Source organism: Oncorhynchus keta, chromosome 13 (assembly GCF_023373465.1).
Source record: "Oncorhynchus keta strain PuntledgeMale-10-30-2019 chromosome 13, Oket_V2, whole genome shotgun sequence".
In the NCBI taxonomy this organism is placed as follows: domain Eukaryota; kingdom Metazoa; phylum Chordata; class Actinopteri; order Salmoniformes; family Salmonidae; genus Oncorhynchus; species Oncorhynchus keta.
In genome coordinates, this window is record NC_068433.1 from 13,961,305 (window position 1) to 13,983,925 (window position 22,621).

Below are 22,621 nucleotides of genomic sequence, written 5' to 3' on the forward strand. Positions count from 1 at the left end.
CTCTCTCTCTCTCTCTCTCTCTCTCTCTCTCTCTCTCTCTCTCTCTCTCTCTCTCTCTCTCTCTCTGCAATCTCCTAAATCCCTAAATGTAATGAGTGTATTATAGGAGATTGAAGAGCATGTTTCACACAGTCTATCCTGTACATGATCTGCTTTCTCAATTAAGCTGCTTTGGCTGTGGTGAACTAGCTAATTCAGCACAGGGCTAGACAAACAGATGTGATCCTAATGTTCTGTAGTATGGTCACTTATTTTCCTTTTAAATATAGGCTCCATTCAGTGTTTCCGCAGGTCTATTCTTCCTGTGTCGACCTACAGTAGCTAGATCTGCAGGAGAGGTTGTAGGCTACGTGATAGAGGATCAGAGGCTGTACAACGGGACACACTGCAGGAGTGTGTGCGTTTGTGTGTGTATCTCGTCCCCTGCCCCCCCGACAGTCACCTATTAACCTTAACCGAGTCGCTGCCCCCCCATCCCCCCGATGAAGCCCCCCCCCCCTTTGGTCCGAGACCACAACAGCGGAAACGTGTTAGTTAACATATCTGTTGACACAATTTTTGTTCAGAACCATCACATGCCCTGTCATGGCAGCATATCGATTATTTACAGCTGTGTGGCTTCAGTCAGCAGTCTTCCTTCAGCAGTCTTCCTTCAGCAGTCTTCTTTCAGCAGTCTTCCTCCAGCAGTCTTCTTTCAGCAGTCTTCTTTCAGCAGTCTTCCTCCAGCAGTCTTCTTTCAGCAGTCTTCCTCCAGCAGTCTTCTTTCAGCAGTCTTCCTTTAGCAGTTTTCCTTCAGCAGTCTTCTTTCACAGTGGTGTAAAGTACTTAAGTAAAATACTTTAAAGCACCTAAGTAGTTTTGGGGGGTTTGTGTACTTTACTATTTATATTTTTGACAACTTTTATTTTACTTCACTACATTCCCAAAGATAATAATGCACTTTTTACTCCATACATTTTCCCTGACACCCAAAAGTACTTGTTACATTTTGAATGCTTAGCAGAACAATATAATGGTCAATTTCACACACTTATCAAGAGAACATCCCTGGTCATCCCTACAGCCTCTGATCTGGTGGACTCACTAAACACACATGCTTGGTTTGTAAATGATGTCTGTGTGTTGAAAACAAGAAAATGGTGCGGTCTGGTATGTAAGGAATTTGAAAACTATTCATACTTTTACTTATGATACTTAAATATATTTTAGAAATTACATTTACTTTTGATACTCACTGGCTCACTGCGACTTCCTCACCTTCCCTTTCTGATTCTCTCTGTATTATTTCATCTCCTCTCCTCTCCTCTCATGTCTCTGCTGGAGGGTTGTGAGTCCCCGTGCATCCCATTGGTTGCAGGGCCATACATTTTTTATCTGAAACTCTGCTGGCTCCCACCGAGCTAGCTCGCTGCAACCTCAGTCATCCCTTCAACTACCTCCACACAGCCACCCCCAGCATTAGCCCCGCTCGGACCCAGCAGAGAGGCACTTTACCTTGGACCGCAACCATCCGTCTCCTGCCTGTCCTGCCTGGCCCTGGAGCCTGTGTGTGTGTGCGTGTCTGTGTGTGGGAGTGACTGCAGACCAGACAACCCGGCAGAGTGGAAACGCCTGAGGGCTCCCCTGCCTGACTGCCTGCCTGGGTGTGTGACTGCAGCCTGTGACCTTCAGTTGGGTACAAAACCTGAAGACACACAAAGAGAAGAGACATGAACCTGCAGCCACACAGAGTGAAGAGATATAAACCTCTTTGTGCGGCTGCGGGTTTATATCTCTTCTCTCTGTGTGGTTGCAGGTTAATATCTCTTCTCTCTGTGTGGCTGCAGGTTTATATCTTCTCTCTGTGTGGCTGCAGGTTTATATATTCTCTCTGTGTGGCTGCAGGTTTATATCTCTTCTCTCTGTGTGGCTGCAGGTTTATATCTTCTCTCTGTGTGGCTGCAGGTTTATATCTCTTCTCTCTGTGTGGCTGCAGGTTTATATCTCTTCTCTCTGTGTGGCTGCAGGTTTATATCTCTTCTCTCTGTGTGGCTGCAGGTTTATATCTCTTCTCTCTGTGTGGCTGCAGGTTTATATCTTCTCTCTGTGTGGCTGCAGGTTTATATCTCTTCTCTCTGTGTGGCTGCAGGTTTATATCTCTTCTCTCTGTGTGGCTGCAGGTTTATATCTCTTCTCTCTGTGTGGCTGCAGGTTTATATCTCTTCTCTCTGTGTGGCTGCAGGTTTATATCTCTTCTCTCTGTGTGGCTGCAGGTTTATATCTCTTCTCTCTGTGTGGCTGCAGGTTTATATCTCTTCTCTCTGTGTGGCTGCAGGTTTATAGTGAAGATATAAGCCTGCAGCCACACAGAGAGAAGAGATATAAACCTGCAGCCACACAGAGAGACAGAGGTGTAGCAGAAAGAGAGGGAGGGCCCTGAGTTTGACCACTGAGAACAGCTGTGGACACAGGATACAGGACATTGGCCCTGCAGTTGTTGGGCTGGCATTTGACTCTTGGGTGTGTACTTAGGTGTGACAGCCTCACGTAAACACGGCCGTGGTTGTGAGTGTTAGCAGTGGCTGTCATTCGTCTGCATTGCGCTTCTGTCTTTCTCTGTCTGTCTCTCTCTCCTTCACTCCCCATGGGATGTGGCCAGACAGTGCTCCCACAAGGCTTTGCCACTCATTCTCTCTGACCCTTAAACACACACACACACACACACACACACACACACACACACACACACACACACACACACACACACACACACACACACACACACACACACACACACACACACACACACACACACACACACACACACACACACACACGCACATACACACACCCACGCACACACACACACACACACACACACGCGCACACACACACACACACACACACACACACACACACACACACACACACACACACACACACACACACACACACACACACACACACACACACACACACACACACACACACACACACACACACACACACACACACACACACACACACACACACACACACACACACACAGGATGAGAGTGAAGTGCAAACACTGTGAGACAAGTAGGCTAGTTACACACAGAGAGAGGGGCACACTAATATTTACACAGGACTGTTCTGTACTAGTGTATAACACACAAAACGCTGGCCCAGATGTACAGTAGAATCTCGTTTGCCGTTTATCCACATGCCATGTTAAGGAAGGCCTATTTCATCTGCCTGCATCTTCCAGCAGCACACCAAGGAGTGTGGCGTCGTTCATGTATTAGTAGCAGCAGATAGTTGGTGCAGGAGGAGATCAACTAAAACACGTCTGTCTGGCTGTGTGTATTTACCTGATCTGATCGGCTCACAGCAACCATTATGGCGGCCATTACTTTGGCTAGCGTGTGTATGTGTGTACATGTGTGTGCATGCGTGTACGTGCGTTGTGTGTGCGTGCGTATTCGTATGTGTGTGTGAATCTTAATGGGGTATTAGTGTTCATGTGGGACTGCGATCCGTATTGAATTCTGCTGACTCCTTGAAGACGCTGAATTAGCCACAGCTTTCAACACAGAACCTGTAATGAGTCCGTTATGTATCTACTTCAGGACAATCTGAACATTTCATTCAGTGTTTCTTCTTCTTCTGTTGTTAATGTTCATTTTCCTGTTCTTGCAATGAATGTGGATTTCGGCGTTATTCCCGGGTCCGGGAATCGTGGATTGTCTTCTCTCGTTCCCCCCCTCCAATGTTCCCATGCCAATCCCTGTTCCATATACTGGTCTAATGCGCCATTCTGGCTCAGAGTTTCCCCATAACACTTGTAGTTGCAGTCTATCCAGTGTGTGGAGAGAAGCTGTTGTCTCAGAGGCTGGTTGATCTGGACACTCCATGGACAGATGATGTAGTTGTTTTGGGGGGTAGGGGGGGGGGGGCTGAGATAGAGACAGGGCTTTGTAGGGAGAGGGGCTGAGCTGGCTTTGTGTCTTTCTGAGTCAGTAAACTGTGCCTATTTCTCTCTCTCTCTCAGATTGTTCCATGTCTGCTGCCATCGTTACGGCTCCTGTGGTTGTTTTCCTTATTGTTGGTGTTATTATTATTCATTGATTTCCTCGCAGAGACATGTTCCCTGACCTCGGCTCAGCTTCTTATAAAAGCTAGGGTCTTGCGTGGGGAGTTGTCTACACGATGTTACTGTATGCCGAGCATGTGCCAATTCCGCCTTGGATCATGAAGCTTCTATCATTGTGGACTCTGACTCTGACTAGGTTCTTTTGTCTCCTCCCTCGCCCCCCTCCTGGTAACAGTTTAGGATGAAAGAGAATGTGTGTTTATTGCACAACCCTGCTCCAATCGGTCCTCTCTCTCTCTCCCTCTCTCTCTCCCTCTCTCTCTCCCTCTCTCTCTCTCTCTCTCTCTCTCTCTCTCTCTCTCTCTCTCTCTCTCTCTCTCTCTCTCTCTCTCTCCCTCTCTCTCTCTCTCTCTCTCTCTCTCTCTCTCTCTCTCTCTCTCTCTCTCTCTCTCTCTCTCTCTCTCTCTCCCTCCCTCCCTCCCTCCCTCCCTATTGTGGAAATGGCTTAGAGGTGGTAAGCACGCGCTTAAGAAGACAAACGCAGCAGGATGCCAAAGCAAAGACAAGACAGAGTGAACAACACAGAGAGCAAAAAAAGAAAAGAACGAATGAAAAGAGCAGACAGGATGAAGGATATGGGATGGTGTTGTGTTCCAAATGAAAGGGCTTGAGTAATTGGAGCTTGGATGAGGGTCCGTGCAGTGGCAGGGGCCATTAGAAAGTAGAGCCGGCTCTGGCTGGGTGGCCCCTTTTGATTCACCCATTTTGAAAGTGTTGAAATGTGGCCCCACGTGTTGAAGAATAGGGCCAGGAAATCGATGGCCTGGGAGATTGAAGTTGTGAGTGCACATTACGTCCAACCCTTTAGCCGCTGATGGAGACCGAAAATGCTCCTTTTATAAGACAGATGGTTAGAGAAAGAAGGGCCTTTTTTTTGTGCAGTCAGGATGGCCCTAGGCCTAATATCATTACTGTAGATCTATCCCTAAAGCCCCTTTGGCAGGCAGGATTTATGGAAGAATTAGAAAGATTCAAACATGACATTTTCCCTCGTTTGTTTGACTAGGCATAAAATGATGTAAAACATTCATAGTGTTGTTCTGAGGAACAGGAGGCGCAGCATTGAGGGGTATTGAGTCCTCCGGAGACATGATGATGAGGACTTTATTAAACACGATACAAAATGTCCCCTGCGTCATTCTGCATTCAGAGTACAGTCCTTCACCATATAGGCTACATGTGTTCCAATAACATACAGAATAAGAGTGATAAGAGGATCGCTATGGTGTTACAGGTTCTGAGTCTCCGCATCCAGTATTATCAAATCATTACCATAACAGTACACCTATTTAACCTGGCCCTATGTGCCACTTGGTCTAACCAACTACTAATATTTGACTTCATCTGTCTACCTTGATCACGCCCAACCACGCAGACTCTTTACATAGGTGACATGGAAGCCATAGATTAATTATAAAATAATGAAACATAATTTGGTAGGTGCTTATATTTGTCCCTTTTTCACGTGTAAGTGTGTATTAATACACATCTGTGGGACCCTGACCGTGGGGTCACGGTCAGGGTAATTATCAACAGTGACTCTGGAGCAATTAGGGTTTAGTGCACAACGAGGGCACCATGTGAGCTCGGAGATTCGAACTGCCTCTCCTAAACCTAAACAGACAATGTTCTGGAACCTAGTGAGACTGGCACTCAAATCAAATCAAATGTTATTGGTCACATACACATGGTTAGCAGATGTTAATGTGAGTGTAGCGAAATGCTTGTGCTTCTAGTTCCGACCGTGCAGTAATATCTAATAAGCAATCTAACAATTTCACAACAACTACCTTATACACACAAGTGTAAAGGAATTAATAAGAATATGTACATATATATACATGGATGAGTGATGGCCGAACGGCATAGGCAAGATGCAGTAGATGGTGCAGAATACAGTATAGACATATGAGATGAGTAATGTAGGATACGTAAACATTATTAAAATGTTGTTATTTAAAGTGAGTGATACTTTTATTAAATCCATTTATTAAATTGGCCAGAGATTTGAGTCTGTATGTTGGCAGCAGCCTCTCTATGTTACTGATGGCTGTTTAACAGTCTGATGGCCTTGAGATAGAAGCTGTTTTTCAGTCTCTCGGTCCCAGCTTTGATGCACCTGTACTGACCTCGCCTTCTGGATGGTAGCAGGGGAACAGGCAGTGGCTCGGGTAGTTGTTGTCCTTGATGATCTTTATGGCCTTCCTGTGACATCAGGTGTTGTAGGTGTCCTGGAGGGCAGGTAGTTTCCCCGGTGATGCGTTGTGCAGACCTCACTACCCTCTGGAGAGCCTTACGGTTGAGGGCGGTGCAGTTGCCGTACCAGGCGGTGATACAGTCTGACAGGATGCTATCGATTGTGCATCTGTAGAAGTTTGTGAGTGTTTTAGGTGACAAGCCAAACTGTTGCGCCTTCTTCACCACGCTGTCTGTGGGGGTGGACCATTTCAGTTTGTCCGTGATTGTGTACGCCGAGGAACTTTCCACTTTCTCCACTAGTGTCCTGTCGATGTGGATGGGGGGGGTACTCCGTCTGCTGTTTCCTGAAGTCCACGATCATCTCCTTTGTTTTGTTGACGTTGAGTGTGAGGTTATTTTCCTGACACCACACTCCGATGACCCCCACCTCCGCCCTCTAGGTCGTCTCGATGTTGTTGGTAATCAATACCACTGTGGTGTCGTCTGCAAACTTGATGATTGAGTTGGAGGCGTGCATGGCCACGCAGTCATGTGTTAACAGGGAGTACAGGAGAGGGCTGAGAACGCATCCCACTCGTCCAGATGGGACAGGGCAGTGTGTAGTGTGATGGCGATAGCATCGTCTGTGGATCTATTGGGGCGGTAAGCAAAGTGGAGTGGGTCTAGGGTGTCAGGTAGGGTGGATGTGATATGATCCTTGACTAGTATTTCAAAGCACTTCATGATGACAGAAGTGAAACTGGAACAATGGTGGCCCTCTTGAAGCATGTGGGAACAGCAGACTGGGATAGGGATTGATTGAATATGTCCGTAAACACACCAGCCAGTTGGTCTGCGCATGCTCTGAGGACGCGGCTAAGGATGCCGTCTGGGCCAGCAGTCTTGCGAGGGTTATCAGGGTAGCCTAATAACAGCCTTGTGAGGGGTGTATTGGTAGCCTAGTGGTTAGAGTGTTGGACTAGTAACTGAAAGATTTCATGTTCAAATCCCCGAGCTGGCATGGTACAAATCTGTCATTCTGCCCCTGAACGGGCAGTTAACCCACTGTTCTTAAGCTGTCATTGAAAATAAGAATTTGTGCCTAGTTAAATAAAGGTAAAAATAAAAAATGTTTTACTCACATTGGCCACGGAGAAGGAGAGCCCGCAGGTTTTGGTAGCGGGCCGTGTCAGTGGCACTGTATTGTCCTCAAAGCGAGTAAAGAAGTTGTTTAATTTGTCTGGGAGAAAGGCATCGATGTCCGCGACGGGCTGGTTTTCTTTTTGTAATCCGGGATTGACTGTAGACCCTGCTACATACGTCTGATGTTTGAGCTGTTGAATTGCGACTATTACCAGCGTTCTGTTTTTCTGTGGGGAAGGAAGGAGAGGTGATGTTTACAAGGTTTACTGAGCTGCTTTATTACTGTATATTACAGTACATTGCAGGTAGTGGTTGTGTTAGTGTTGTGCATTTGGATCACTGTGTGTGTGTGTGTGTGTGTGTGTGTGTGTGTGTGTGTGTGTGTGTGTGTGTGTGTGTGTGTGTGTGTGTGTGTGTGTGTGTGTGTGTGTGTGTGTGTGTGTGTGTGTGTGTGTGTGTGTGTGTGTGTGTGTGTGTGTGTGTGTGTGTGTGTGTGTGTGTGAGCAGGAAGGGGAATGGGTTTGGAATACAGGGCCATATGGTAGAGATGATTGGCTAGCTGGATCTTGTTATTGAGTGCATGCAGGTGGCTCTTCAATGTAGCCTACACATTGCAGTATGTAAGAACAAAATAAAAATGTCTATGCACTTTATGCCGTAAAGATTATCAGCTAGCCTAGCATGCTGACGAAAAGGCAGTTTAATTCAAATTTAAATGTGTTAATTTACAAACACTATTTAGAGATTGTTTATTGACATTTACAAATGTAGGAATAATGATTGATATATGGTATGTCCAGTCTTTACAAACTGTTTGTAAATGGTTTATTACAGGACCAGGGTTACCAACTTCTTCACAAGTGTGTACACTGCCTACGCTATCCACATCTAAACTCTGCTCCAAGGTTTCAAAATGGTTTCAAGTGGCGTAGTTGCCTGTCAAATATAAGATGTTATCTCTTCTTGCCCAGTTGAATTTGAGTTAGAGCAATGTGGGTTAAGTAAGTACCATGCCGAAGGATCCAGAAGGTTCTATCCTTCCCTGCGGGTCACCTGTTAGTCATTTATTTGATTTCCTTTCCAACTCCTCGGTTCCACCTAGCACACATGCACACACACACGCGCGCACACACACACACACACACACACACACACACACACACACACACACACACACACACACACACACACACACACACACACACACACACACACACACACACACACACACACACACACACACACACACACACACACACACACACACACACACACACACGCACACACACATGCACACGCACCCAAACACACACACGCACATGCACATGCACACGCACAACACACACGCGCGCGCACACACGAACACACATGCGCACACACAGACACACAAACACACCCACAGACACATGCACACATACAGTACACACATGCATGCGCCTGAGCCTGTGCACGCTTGCATGCAGACACACCCATAACTGAAAGGTATTTTGGTCTTCGGTACCACTGGCGATCAGTAAACAGCTCAAGGGAAGGCTTCAGGCTTTCTCCACTGTATTGAAGGTTTGTGCTATAGTGGCCATATGACTGTTCTAATTACCAACGTCAACACGTAGTTTTGCCTCATACCCCTGCTATATTGTCTGATATAAGGACCCAAACAACCCGCTTAATAATAATGAATATGTCACATTTTATATACAGTACATACATACTCTGAAATCATTATGGTTATCATGCCGTCACCCCCAGTATCTGACACTATACAGCCTTGGCCCCCTCTCCACTCTCTCCCTACAGTACATACGGCGGTACCATGCACTCAGGAAGCCCAAGCTTCAGCTTGGAGGCATTTCCAGTGTATTAGGGCAAATTCAACATATTTAATTTAGTGGATGAATCACATATGCTCTCTGTACAGTCATCATTGGAAATTACCGGTAAAGAGCATAGGCTATATAAACTAATACTAGCAAAAGGATGGACGAATAGCGGCGGGCTGATAATAACATAACCCTGCCCTACCCTACTTACCTACCCTACCTAACCCTACCTTACTAGGCCTACCTACCCTACCGTACCCTACTTTACCTCCACCCTACTTCACCCTACCCTACCTTACCCTACCTCACCCTACTTTACCTTACCCTACCTTACCTTACCCTACCTTACCTTACCCTACCCTACCTTACCCTACTTTACCTTACCCTTCCCTACCCTGCCTTACCCTACCTACCCTACTTTACCTTACCCTACCCTACCTTAGCCTACCCTACCTTTCCCTACTTTACCTTACCCTAACCTACCCTACCTGACCCTACTTTACCTTACCCCACCTTACCCTACCCAACCCTACTTTACCTTACCCCAACTTATCTACCCTACCTTACCCCCACCCTACCTCACTCTAGTTAACCCTACCCTACTTCACCCTACTTTACCTTTTCCCTACCTTACCCACCCTACCTTACTTACCGTACCTTACCTCAACCTACCTACCCTACCTTATTTACCTTACCTTACCTCAACCTACCTTACCTTACCTTACCCTACCTTACTCCACCCTACCTTACTTACCTTACCCTACCTTACTTACCTTACCTTACCTTACCCTACCCTACCCTACCCTACCTTACCTAACCCTACCTTACCTACCCTACCATACCTTTCCCTACTTTACCTTACCCTACCCTACCCCACCTGACCCTACTTTACCTTAACCCACCTTACCCTACCTTATCCCCACCCTACCTCACTCTAGTTAACCCTACCCTACTTCACCCTACTTTACCTTTTCCCTACCTTACCCACCCTACCTTTCTTACCTTACCTTACCTCAACCTACCTTACCTACCCTACCTTATTTACCTTACCTCAACCTACCTTACTTACCTTACCTTACCCTACCTTACATTACCTTATCCCTGCTTACCTACCCTGCCTTGCCTTACCCTACTTTACCTAACCTTACCCTACCTTACTTACCTTCCCTTACCTAAACCTACCTTACTTACCTTACCTTATCCCATCCTACTCTACCTTCACTTTACCTTTCCATACCCCACCCTACCCCACCCTACCTTACCCTACCCTACCATTCCTTACCTTCCTAACCTACCCTGCCCTGCATTGCCTTGCCTTGCTTGCCCTACCCTACCCTACCCTACCCTACCCTACCCTACCGTACCTTACCCTACCCTACCTTACCTTACATTACCTTACCCTAACCTTCCCTACCCTACCCTACCTTACTTACCTTACCTTACCTTACCTTACCTTACCTTACCTTACCTTGCCTTACCTTGCCTTGCCTTGCCTTGCCTTGCCTTGCCTTGCCTTGCCTTGCCTTTCCTTACCTTACCTTACCTTACCCTAACCTACCCTACCCTACCTTTACCTACCCTATCCAACTCTACCTTACCTTACCTTATCCTACCTTACCATACCCTACCCTACTCATATGCTACCCTACTCTACCTACCCAACCCTACCCTACCCTACCCTTCTCTACTCTACCTTACCCTACCCTATGCTATCCTATCCTATCCTATCCTACTCTACCTTACCTTATCCTACGTTACCCTACCTTAACCTACCCTACTCATACACCACCCTACTCTACCTACCCTACCCTACATTACCCTACCTCACCTTTCCCACCCCTACCCTACCTTACCCAACCCTACCCTACCTTACCTTACTCTGTTTTCCCTTACCTTACAATACATTCATGCCTCACAGTCAAGGATTGTCCATGCCTTTATGGGCTCAGGGACTTCTAAAGTATGGTGACATGCTTGAGAGGCATTAGTGGACACACACACTCACATTGCATAGGAGAGACAGATGGAGGAGAGGAAAGGGAGATTAAGGGAGGTATATGAGAGAGATGGAGTGGAGGATAGGAGAGAGAGATGAAGGGAAGTGATGAGAGAGAGATGGGTGGAGGAGATGAGAAAGAGGTGGAGGGAGGATAGGAGAGAGAGATGGAGTGGAAGAGGTGAGAGAGAGATGGAGGAAGGAGAGGAGAGAGACATGGAGGGACGATAGGAGAGAAAGACTGAGGGAGGAGATGAGAGCGAGATGGAGGGAGGATAGGAGAGAGAGATGTAGGGAGGAGATGAGAGATTGATGAGTGGAGGAGATGAAAGAGATGAAGGGTGGAGGATATGAGAGAGAGATGGAGGAAGGAGAGTAGAGAGACATGGAGGGAAGATAGGAGAGAGAGATGGAGTGGAAGAGATGAGAGTTTGATGAAGGGAGATGAGAGAGATGGAGTGGAGGAGATGAGAGAGAGATGGAGGAAGGAGAGTAGAGAGACATGGAGGGAAGATAGGAGACAAAGACGGAGGGAGGAGATGAGAAAGAGGTGGAGGGAGGATAGGAGAGAGAGATGGAGGAAGGAGAGTAGAGAGACATGGAGGGAAGATAGGAGACAAAGACGGAGGGAGGAGATGAGAAAGAGGTGGAGGGAGGATAGGAGAGAGAGATGGAGGGAGGAGAATAGAGAGACATGGAGGGAGGATAGGAGAGAAATATGGAGGGAGGAGATGAGAGCGAGATGGAGGGAGGGAAGATAGGAGAGAGAGATGGAGGGAGGAGATGAGAGTTTGATGAAGGGAGATGAGAGAGATGGAGTGGAGAAGATGAGAGAGATGAAGGGTGGAGGATGCGAGAGAGATGGAGTGGAGGAGATGAGAGAGAGATGGAGGAAGGAGAGTAGAGAGACATGGAGGGAGGATAGGAGAGAAAGACAGAGGGAGGAGATGAGAGATTGATGAGTGGAGGAGATGAGAGAGATGAAGGGTGGAGGATACGAGAGAGAGATGGAGTGGAGGGGATGAGAGAGAGATGGAGATGAGAGAGATGGAGTGGAGGAGATGAGAGGAGAGGAGAGGGAGGGTGGAGGATACGAGAGAGAGATGGAGGGAGGATAGGTGAGAGAGATGGAGGGAGGATAGGAGAGAGACATGGAGGGAGGAGAGGAGAGAAAGATGGAGGGAGGAGAGGAGAGAGACATGGAGGGTGGAGGATATGAGAGAGAGATGGAAGGAGGATAGGAGAGAGAGATGGAGGGAGGATAGGAGAGAGAGATGGAGGGGGATAGGCGAGAGAGATGGAGGGGGGAGAGAGAAATGGAGGGGGTGGAGGGGGTAGAGGAGGGTGAGAGGTGTTTTGTATGACAGTGCTCGTGACCATATTGTGGAGATCAATAATTCACCATAGGAAGTGCGCCGGGTGGAACGAGACGATGGTAATGACGACGGTAATGAGTGTTGCGAGCGTTACAAGGTCTGCAAAATTAAACGCATTGCTCACCTACGATATCTATGCCCTACTGCCTTTTTTCTCAGTAATCATTAATCATATTTTCGATCCCGAACATTGTTGGAAATTGCAAACTCGTAATGGCAAGAACAATATTACGTGGGTTTATTACTTCTGTGCCTCAGATAGATTCTCGTGGTCTCCTATGTGCTATTTATGATACAGTAAGATGAGTCCCAAATGGCACCCTATTCTGTATATAAAACTCTACTTTTGGTCAAAAGTAGTGCACTAAATAGGGAATAGGGTTCTGGTCTAAAGTAGTTGACTAAATCGGGAATAGGGTAGCATTTGGGATTCACACACACCATTTATCCGATGTGTATGGCACCTCAGGATGTTTTCACAAACTAAGGAACGGTGACAGAAATGCCGATTTGTATGGTTAACGTGGGGTAGCGGTGTGGTGCTGTGGTAAGAGCTGATGTGAATAACACCTTCTTAGTCCCAAGTAACGAGGTTTATAAGCCAATAAAGGCTCAAGAGCCTGGTCATATTTTAGGTGTCAGTGGAAGGAGGTTTGTTGCTTTTGCTAATGTTGCTTTTATGGCACCCGAGGAAAAAGAACCAAACAAACGAAAGACTGAATTGTTTCACCAATCATTTTCATTTTTCCCCATTTGAACTCATTGCATTTTTGGGGAGGTTTTAGTTGGTCTAAGACATTGATAATTGTAAAGCTCCCTCATCAATTTCAAGTATAACCTGCAAGCTGTTAGGCTGCTGTTACCTCCTCATTTTGACATAGCCTTCTGTGAGATTGCATTGTGGAAGATTGGAAAGAAGGACGATAAATGGATGAATCCATCCTAAACTACACCGATTAAGTCCTTCCTGCATTCATTATTACTCAGAATACAGCCCCCCTTCCCTCCCTTTACCCCCCACAATCACACCGGGCTAAGATGGCCGCCGTAAACCAGGTGCAAAGTTAGAGAGGAGGTTTGTGGGTAAATGGTAGGTAGGAAGGGGAAACAAGATCCTAAATGATAGCCCAGGCCTCTTAATAAGGTGCAAATTTCAGGCCTCTGGCATGTGCGACGCAAATTGCTTTTTGACAGTATATTTAAGATGGTAATCGAGTGTCATTTACGGCAGCCAATTTAATCTGAATTGCTTCTCTCTTTCTCTCTCTCTCTCTCGCAGTCTCTCTCTCGCTCTCCCTCGCTCTCTCTCGCTCTCTCTCGCGCTCTCTTGCTAGCTCTCTCTCTCTATTGTGGTGTGTGGGCGTTTTAGGGGTGTATTTATCCTCACTCGAACTAAGGCTTTTTTCCGGACAGTGTAGTGCTGCTAACTCGAATCGGGAATGAACCTTAACATTAAAATGACCATTATTTCATATTTGCATTCCATAATCATAATAAGTTATGAAAATGGAATTTGATTTTGAAATTACCACATTAAGAGCCCCACAATAGGACTTACAGGGGAATATTATTTGACAGGTTTGTAATGAACCCACACATCGGTATTTAGACCTCAATGCTTGCAAAGCCCTAAACATCTGTCAAAATGAATTTGGCAGACACACACACACACGATTCTGCCAGCAACTGGTAGCTACACTTCCTAAAGTGTGTGTGTGGGCGCCTGTTTGTGTTTGTGTGTGTGTGTGTGTGTTCGTTCATTTGTGTTTTGTCTCTGTGCGTGTGGGTGGGTGCCTGCTTGTGTGCGTTTGTTTGTGTGTGTGTATGTGCTTTCGTTTGTGTTTGTCTCTGTGTGTGTGTGTGTTCATTTCTCTCTCCCCTCCATCTCTCAATCTCTTCATTCTAATTGCCGCCTGGCTCATGAAAAAGTAATGACGGTGCTTATGTTTCCTTGAGATGGAGCGCACTTTTCTTCTCTCTTTCTCCCCCACATCCTGCCTGTCTGGCTGCCTGTCTGGCTGCCTGTCTGGATGCCTGTCTGGCTGTGTGACTAGCTCCCTGTCTGGCTGGCTGTTGGTGTTGTTGAAAGGCTACTTGTCACATGACCCTCTGGAAAAGAGAGATGACGTTTTATTGCATCCAGGGGACATGGAATTGATGCCCTCCGCTTTTTGCAATGGGGGCGTCGTCACGTCTTATGCCTGAAAGCTCTCAAGGTGCTGAGGAACGTCATGAGCACATGTTGACAGCTTGATATCAGCTCTCCATCATAGAAGTGGTGGTATCTGGGTAGTTAGAAGCTCAGAGGAATGTTTATTCATGTTTTTAACTTCCATCTGATAAACAAAACTGCCTAAATATTTGTATTGGTAATTGCATACAGTTGTCATGAGTTATGCATTTTTTTTGCGGTAAAACAACGAAGTCAAAATTCATGAAATCACACTTAAATAACTACAAGACATTACTACAATATGCAGTAGTTTGTGTTTCAGCCAAATATTTGTATAGTTCATGTCTCCTTGCTCTGCAATGAATGACAATATACACAGCATTGTTAGGAATGCTGAAATTAGGAATTCTCCTATTATGCAGTGCAGAATGACTGTCTGTCTGCATCTGAATGGTTTGTCTGTAGAGCGGTGTTTCACCTCAAAAATAGACACACGGCCATTGTCCCATACCACTAGGTATCAGTTCCTTTTAGATGTTTCCTTGGAACGGGAGGGAGGGAGGGAGGGAGGGAGGGGGAGAGAGAGAGAGAGAGAGAGAGAGAGAGAGAGAGAGAGAGAGAGAGAGAGAGAGAGAGAGAGAGAGAGAGAGAGAGAGAGAGAGAGAGAGAGAACAGAGTGAGTCAGAGTCTCCGTGCACGGCCAAAAAGGTATTGTGTGCTTCTACCAAAACAGCTTCAGGCATTCACTAACCAACACACTAATACTCACACACTAGTTCAGATCGGAACAGGTTACAGCGTTCCTCCTCTCAGCTGCAGAGGTTCCAATTCATATTCATCAACGACAGATCTCGTTTAGAAAACAATCGTCACCCTAAACAGCTAGTTCCTCGAAACCTCTGCTCCACGCTTTCAGTCTGCAGCACTTAAAACTCGTTGGTCATAATTGAACCAGCAATCCCTGCTACTCCCCCCCCCCCTTCATAGGCTGGGGAATAGACAGCAGGGATGAATGTGAAAAACAAAGCGTGAGAGAGGGGAGGGGGGTTGGGTGACGAGCGAGGACAAGCATTAAGAAGAGGTTGGTGTCAGAGACAGAGAGAGAAACCACAGTGTGCCATCACAGCAGCAAGATCTGTGAACTGTTGCCACTAGAAAAGGTCAACCAGTGAAGAACAAACACCATTGTAAATACAACCCATATTTATGTTTATTTATTTTCCCTTTTGTACATTAACTATTTGCACATCATTACAACACTTTATATAGACATAATATGACATTTGAAATGTCTTTATTCTTTTGGAACTTGTGTGAGTGTAATATTTACTGTTCACTTTTTATTGTGTATTTCACATTTGTTTATCCATTTCACTTGCTTTGACATTGTAAACATGTGTTTCCCATGCCAGTAAAAAACATTGAATTGAATTGATAGAGAGAGAGGGAGAGGGAGGAAGAGGTGGGTATGTGGGAGGAGAGAGGTAGTTAGCCAATGAAAGGGCAGACAGTTCTGCAATAATGTTACACATCCATTCTTCTTCTCTGGTTGTGATTGGCACCGTAAATAATGGCCCATACGGGATGTGTGTGTGTGTGTGTGTGTGTGTGTGTGTGTGTGTGTGTGTGGGGTGTGTGTGGGGGGGGATGATAGGTAAGGGGTCTGCAAAGGTAATACAGTGCCAGACACTAAGTGTCATTGATGTGATGGAGCTGGTCTCTTTGTTCTATAGCTCACACACAATTCAGTAATACCCCCTCACACACACACACACACACACACACACACACACACACACACACACACACACACACACACACACACACACACACACACACTTGCCTTTCTCCTCTCTGCTCTCTCTCTGATCAACAGGTCTTTTCAGAACCTAACACATAGACTACTCGTCTCTCTGTCTCACTCGCCGCTGCTCTTCATTCTCCTGCTCCCTCTTTTCACACTGTGTCAGCCATTTTGTTGTCTTGATCTGCAAAATGCTGATGTCTTGATGAGGTTCTCTGTCTCAGTGGGTCTCTGCCTCTCTCTCTCTCTCAGCTCAAAATACAGATTATCCCTTGAGGGTGTGTTCGTGTGTGTGTGTGTTTGTGTCTGCATGTGTGTGTGTGTACAGTGTGTCAGTGTCTGCATGTGTGTGTGTACAGTGTGTCAGTGTCTGCATGTGTGTGTGTACAGTGTGTCAGTGTCTGCATGTGTGTTTGTACGGTGTGTCAGTGTCTGCACTTGCATGTGTGTGCATCCTTGGAACCAGGCTTGGAGGTTAGTAGAACGTTGATCTCTATATAGAGCTTCTGCTTCAAATCACCTTCTCATAGCCTCTTCTCGTAGCTGAGTTTCTGAGACAATCATTGGAAAGATTTCATGGCTCAGATTTTTTGAGACAATCAATGGATACATCGCATGGCTGAGTTTCTGAGACAATCCATGGAGAGATCTCATGCCTGGCTATGGAAGCTTTGGAGGAGATTCTCCACAGACAATGGGAGATCTCTCCATTGATTGTCTCAGAAACTTGGAGCTACATTATGAGAATGCTCAACCCTGGTGTGACTTGTTTCAGCAGAACTAAGTGATGTGTCTGAGCTAGTCTGTGGTGGGTGAGAGAGGGGGGAGGAGGGCGGGGCTGGTCTGTGGTGGGTGAGAGAGGGGGGAGGAGGGAGGGGCTGGTCTGTGGTGGGTGAGTGAGGGGGGAGGAGGGAGGAGCTAGTCTGTGGTGGGTGAGTGAGGGGGGAGGAGGGAGAGGCTGGTCTGTGGTGGGTGAGAGACGGAGGAGGAGGGAGGGGCTGGTCTGTGGTGGGTGAGAGAGGGGGAGGAGGGAGGAGCTAGTCTGTGGTGGGTGAGAGGGGGTGGAGGGAGGGGCTAGTCAGGTGGGTAAGAGAGGGTGGGGGAGGAGCGAGGGGGCGAGTCTGTGGTGGGTGAGAGAGGGGAGGAGGAGGGAGCGGCTAGTCTGATGGGTGAGAGAGGAGGAGGAGGAGGGAGGGACTAGTCTGTGGTGGGTGAGTGAGGGGGGAGGGGCTAGTCTGTGGTGGGTGAGAGGGGAGTGGAGGGAGGGGCTAGTCTGGTGGGTAAGAGCGTGTGCGGGAGGAGGGAGGGGCTAGTCTGTGGTGGGTGAGAGAGGGGGAGGGGAGGAGGAGGGAGCGGCTAGTCTGGTGGGTGAGAGGGGGGAGGAGGAGGGAGGGACTAGTCTATGGTGGGTAAGAGAGGGGGACTGTTTATTTTATTTCTCTCCTTCCCTCTCACCACTCTCTCCCTCTTTCCTTTCCATCTCCCCCCTCCCTCCCTCTCTCCCTCCCTCCCCCTTCCCTCTCTCCCCTTGTCTCTTCCTCCCCTCCCTCTCTCTTTTCAACCTGAGGAATATCAAGTGTCTCAGCATGGCTCTGTGGTTAATTAGCTCTCAGCAACAGCAGCAGCAAGCTACCTGGCGGATGAGACGCCGCCACACCTCTCATGAGCAGAGATTTATGCCATGTGTGTGTGTGTCAGAGGGAGAAAAGAAATAGAGAGAGAGAATGAGAAAGATAAATAATGAAAGAGAGAGAACGAGAGAGAGAGAACAAGAGAGACAGAGAACAAGAGAAAGACAGACTGAGAGAACAAAAAAGAGAGAGAACAAAAGAGAGAGAGAGAACAAAAGAGAGAGAGAGAGAGAGAGAACAAGAGAGAGAGAGAGGTTCATAGAGAGATCGAGAGAGATAGTCATGGACGGAAAATAAGAGAGACAACGGGAGAGAGAGACAGTCATAAAGAGAGAGAGAGAGAACGAGGGAGAACGAAAGACAGAGAGAAAGAGAGTGAGAGATGTGTATTTTGGCATATGTGTTTTGGTTGTCATGTTTGTGAGTAGACTCTATGTTTGTGTGTCTCAAGTGAGATGTGAACATGCAGTATAGTATCCTTCCAGACCACAACCATAACCACTGCTATACGTACAGCAACAACCACAGACAACTACTCAGCCAACACCCTACTCAGCTAGAGACACACAGCTTTGATAGAAAAAAAGACAGCGAGACACACAACAGGTGTGACAATATCTGCAGGGTTGTGGGATAAGTCTGTAGGATATGAAGGGGGAAAGGGGGAAAACTGCTGGAAGGGGGAAAACCAAAAAAATGAAACACCAGTGGATGGACTTCTTTCCACTAGCTCTGTTGAGGCTTTCGATGCAATGATGTGAAAGTAATGGGGTCAGAGGTCGCCTCACGCCACCCTGCACACGTCGGTAGGGGATCTCGACAGAGTTGCCAAGGCCCGCTTGGCTGAGAAAAGGGGTCAGGGGTATGGGGGCGTGCGTAGATTGCCTTAGCCTCTCACTCTGTCTCAGTTTGGGCGAGATGGTTTGGCTGCGGGTGAGAAAGTATCAACCTGTGGTTCTCCAGTAAAAGGAGAAGCCAAATGGATGTCATGCTTGTGGTCAGAAAAGTGCTTAGAGAAAACTCGAAACATCAGGCCTCATTTAGTGCCTTGGATTGGAAGACAGACACTGTTGTATAGAGGGACGGCACCCCCATAACATATGAAATGGAAACTGGATGGAGGGAGATGTTTTTATGTCTCTCTCCCGCCCTCTCTCAATATGTATCTCTTTCTCTCTCAAATCAACCTGGTCTCAGAGCATTTCGTATTATTCTGTAAATCCGAGAACACTTTTTAGTGTGATATATTAGGTTACGTGTGGTTGGTTTTAACTTGTAAATGTCCTTCATCCATTTCGTATATGTTACAAATGGCAATTTGTATTATATTTAACAAATTTGCTAAGCTTACAATATTTTACCAATTCCAGCTAGATGGCTAACCTTAGCTAGGGCATGGGATAGGGTTTGGGGTTAAGGGTTAAGGGTTAGAGTTACATTTAGGAGTTAGGCTCAAGGGTTAAGGGTAGGATTAAGGGAAGGGTTTGCTAACATGCTAAGTAGATGCAAACTAAATTATATATACAAATGTATGTGGACACCCCTTCAAATGAGTGGATTCAGCTATTTCAGCCTCACCCGTTGCTGACGGGGTTATAGAATCGTGCACACAGATATGCAATTTCCATAGACAAACATTGGCAGTAGAAGTGAAGTGACTTTCAATGTGGCACAGTCATAGGATGTCACCTTTCCAACCAGTCGGTTTGTTTAATTTCTGCCCTGCTAGAGCTTCCCCAGTCAACTGTAACTGCTGTTATTGTGAAGTGGAAATGTCTAGGAGCAACAACGGCTCATCTACAAAGTGGTAGGCCACACAAGCTCACAGAACAGGACCTCCGAGTGCTGAAGTTACAACACTCACTACCGAGCCGCATACAAGCCTGAGATCACCATGCGCAATGCCAAGCGTTGGCTGGAGTGGTGTAAAGCTCACCGCCATTGGACTCTGGAGCAGTGGAAACGTGTTCTTTGGCGTGATGAATCACGCTTCACCCTCTGGCAGTCCAAACGGGCGACCTGGGTTTGGCGGATGCCAGGAGAACGCTACCTGCCCCAGTGCATAGTACCAACTGTACAGTTTGCTGGAGGAGGAATAATGGAAGCAAAGGGGGGACCAACTCCATATTAATGCCCATGATTCTGGAGTGAGATTTTCCACGTGCAGGTGGCCACATACATTTTGTCATGTGTAGCTAAAAAGTAGTAAGTAGTTGAAAAGTTGCTAATTAGGCAAAATGCTAAAGTTTTCCGTGATGAGATTTGAACCCACAACTTTTGGGTTGCTAGACATTCGTTGTATATGCCTACCGAGTCACCCGAACCAACCACTCTACTTTCTTACGTAACCATCTGTCATATGTAGCCACACCATGCTAATTTGAATGTCCCGGATTTACGTTTACTATGTTACGTCTAGTCTATTAGACCAGGCTGCTCACATGTATGCACGAACACACACAGTACAAGCAGTAGGAGATGCTCCCTCTGCTAAATGCCAGCGATTTCCAGACAAAAAAATCTATGATAATATTCAATGCAACAACGAGGGAATATTCCAATTCTTGTTACCCATCTGGGACAAAGCTACAGTGTAACTCTTCATTTAAAAAAAAATCCCCACTGTCAATTATACAAAATTTAAAAAATGATCGGTGTATACAGTATGCCATAGCAATGTGTTTTTATTTTTCAGGTCAGATTCTACCAGTGATAATAAGATGTACCCTAAATAGATAAAGTTGGTTCAACGCCAGCTGGAGCAGAAAATATATTTTGTATCTCAGATTGTTCTGGCAATTCTCACATAGAAACTTAATTTTAAGGAAATCTTTTGACATGCTCTGTACATTTGCATCACAAACCATTTTTGGGAAAATCGTGGCCAATTTAGGCTCTTTTTAGACCTATACAATCCTGCTTACTGTAAGACCCAATGATCTGTGAACCATACATGATACAGACAACACATTGTCATTATACTCCCAATAGTGTCTTTTCAAATATGGAGTATGTCTATATTCTGAAATACACATTTTCATGTTCATTTATTCCACGTAAATATTATTAATATTAAAATCTCAAAATTACCCTTTTTAATTTAGCTTATTTTTTAAAAATATTGTTTGGAACAATATACAATTGGATATACTACAATATACAGTCGTGGCCAAAAGTTTTGAGAATGACACAAATATTAATTTTCACAAAGTCTGCTGCCTTAATTTGTATTATGGCCATTTGCATATACTCCAGAATATTATGAAGAGTGATCAGATGAATTGTAATTAATTGTTAATTGCCATGCAAATGAACTGAATCCCCCCCCCCCAAAACATTTCCACTGCATTTCAGCCCTGCCACCAGGGGCAGAGGTCTTGAAAAAGAAGGGTCAACACTGCAAATATTGACTCTTTGCGTGAACTTCATGTAATTGTCAATAAAAGCCTTTGACACTTATGAAATGCTTGTAATTATACTTCAGTATTCCATAGTAACATCTGACAAAATATCTAAAGACACTGAAGCAACAAACTTTGTGAAAATTTATATTTGTGTCATTCTCAAAACTTTTGGCCACGACTGTACTATTGGAACACAGAGTGGGCTCTCTGGTACATTTTATAGGTTTATAACCAATCACAGCCCTCCTTTAGGACTGCACATTCAACAAATCACCAGCAGAGGGAGTTCCCTTTAAATCCAATGTCCAATTTTCATAAAATGTATCATAACTCAGAATTAGCAGAGAGCCCAGTCTGGAAATTTGATTTACTTGTAGAGCACATTATTCCTGCTAGCGTGGAATCGCCTATATGCATTTTCAGATATGCATCTTCCTCCTTCCTAAGAGACCCTGAGCTGTCTCTCTCTCGCAGTTCTTATGAGACGTCCTAGCTCCATAATCTGCACTGTATTGTCCATATATCAATAATGCTGTCATCTATGGATGTTATTATGCAGGGTTTCATTTATGGGGACGCGTGTGAGAGCAGAGGATCTTATGCAAACAAGCAGCTAGCGTGACAAAAATAAATCAGACATCTCTCTCTCCCTTTCTCTAGCTTTCTCTCTCCCTTTCTCCATCTTTCTCCCACTCTCCTCAAGGCCTGACACGCTCCCTCACCAGCATTACTGTGAAAATGTTTGCCCCAATCTCCCTCTCGGTCACTCTCTCTCTCTCTCTCTCTCTCTCTCTCTCTCTCTCTCTCTCTCTCTCTCTCTCTCTCTCTCTCTCTCTCTCTCTCTCTCTCTCTCTCTCTCTCTCTCTCTCTCTCTCTCTCTCTCTCTCTCCCTCTGGCACATGGATAGTGTCGTCATTCTGAAGTCAGGCAGCCAAGCACGGCAGCCTGAGCGAGTGTGATCAGCGGGGTTTAATTGTGAACT

General features: G+C 46.0%; 1 protein-coding gene across 1 annotated transcript in view; it reads left to right on the forward strand.

The window, feature by feature from the left end:
* LOC118392701 (neurexin-1-like) overlaps positions 1 to 22,621 on the forward strand; it is a 1,157,590-nt gene that overhangs the window by 112,200 nt on the left and 1,022,769 nt on the right. The gene's annotated exons all lie outside the window — the stretch shown is intronic.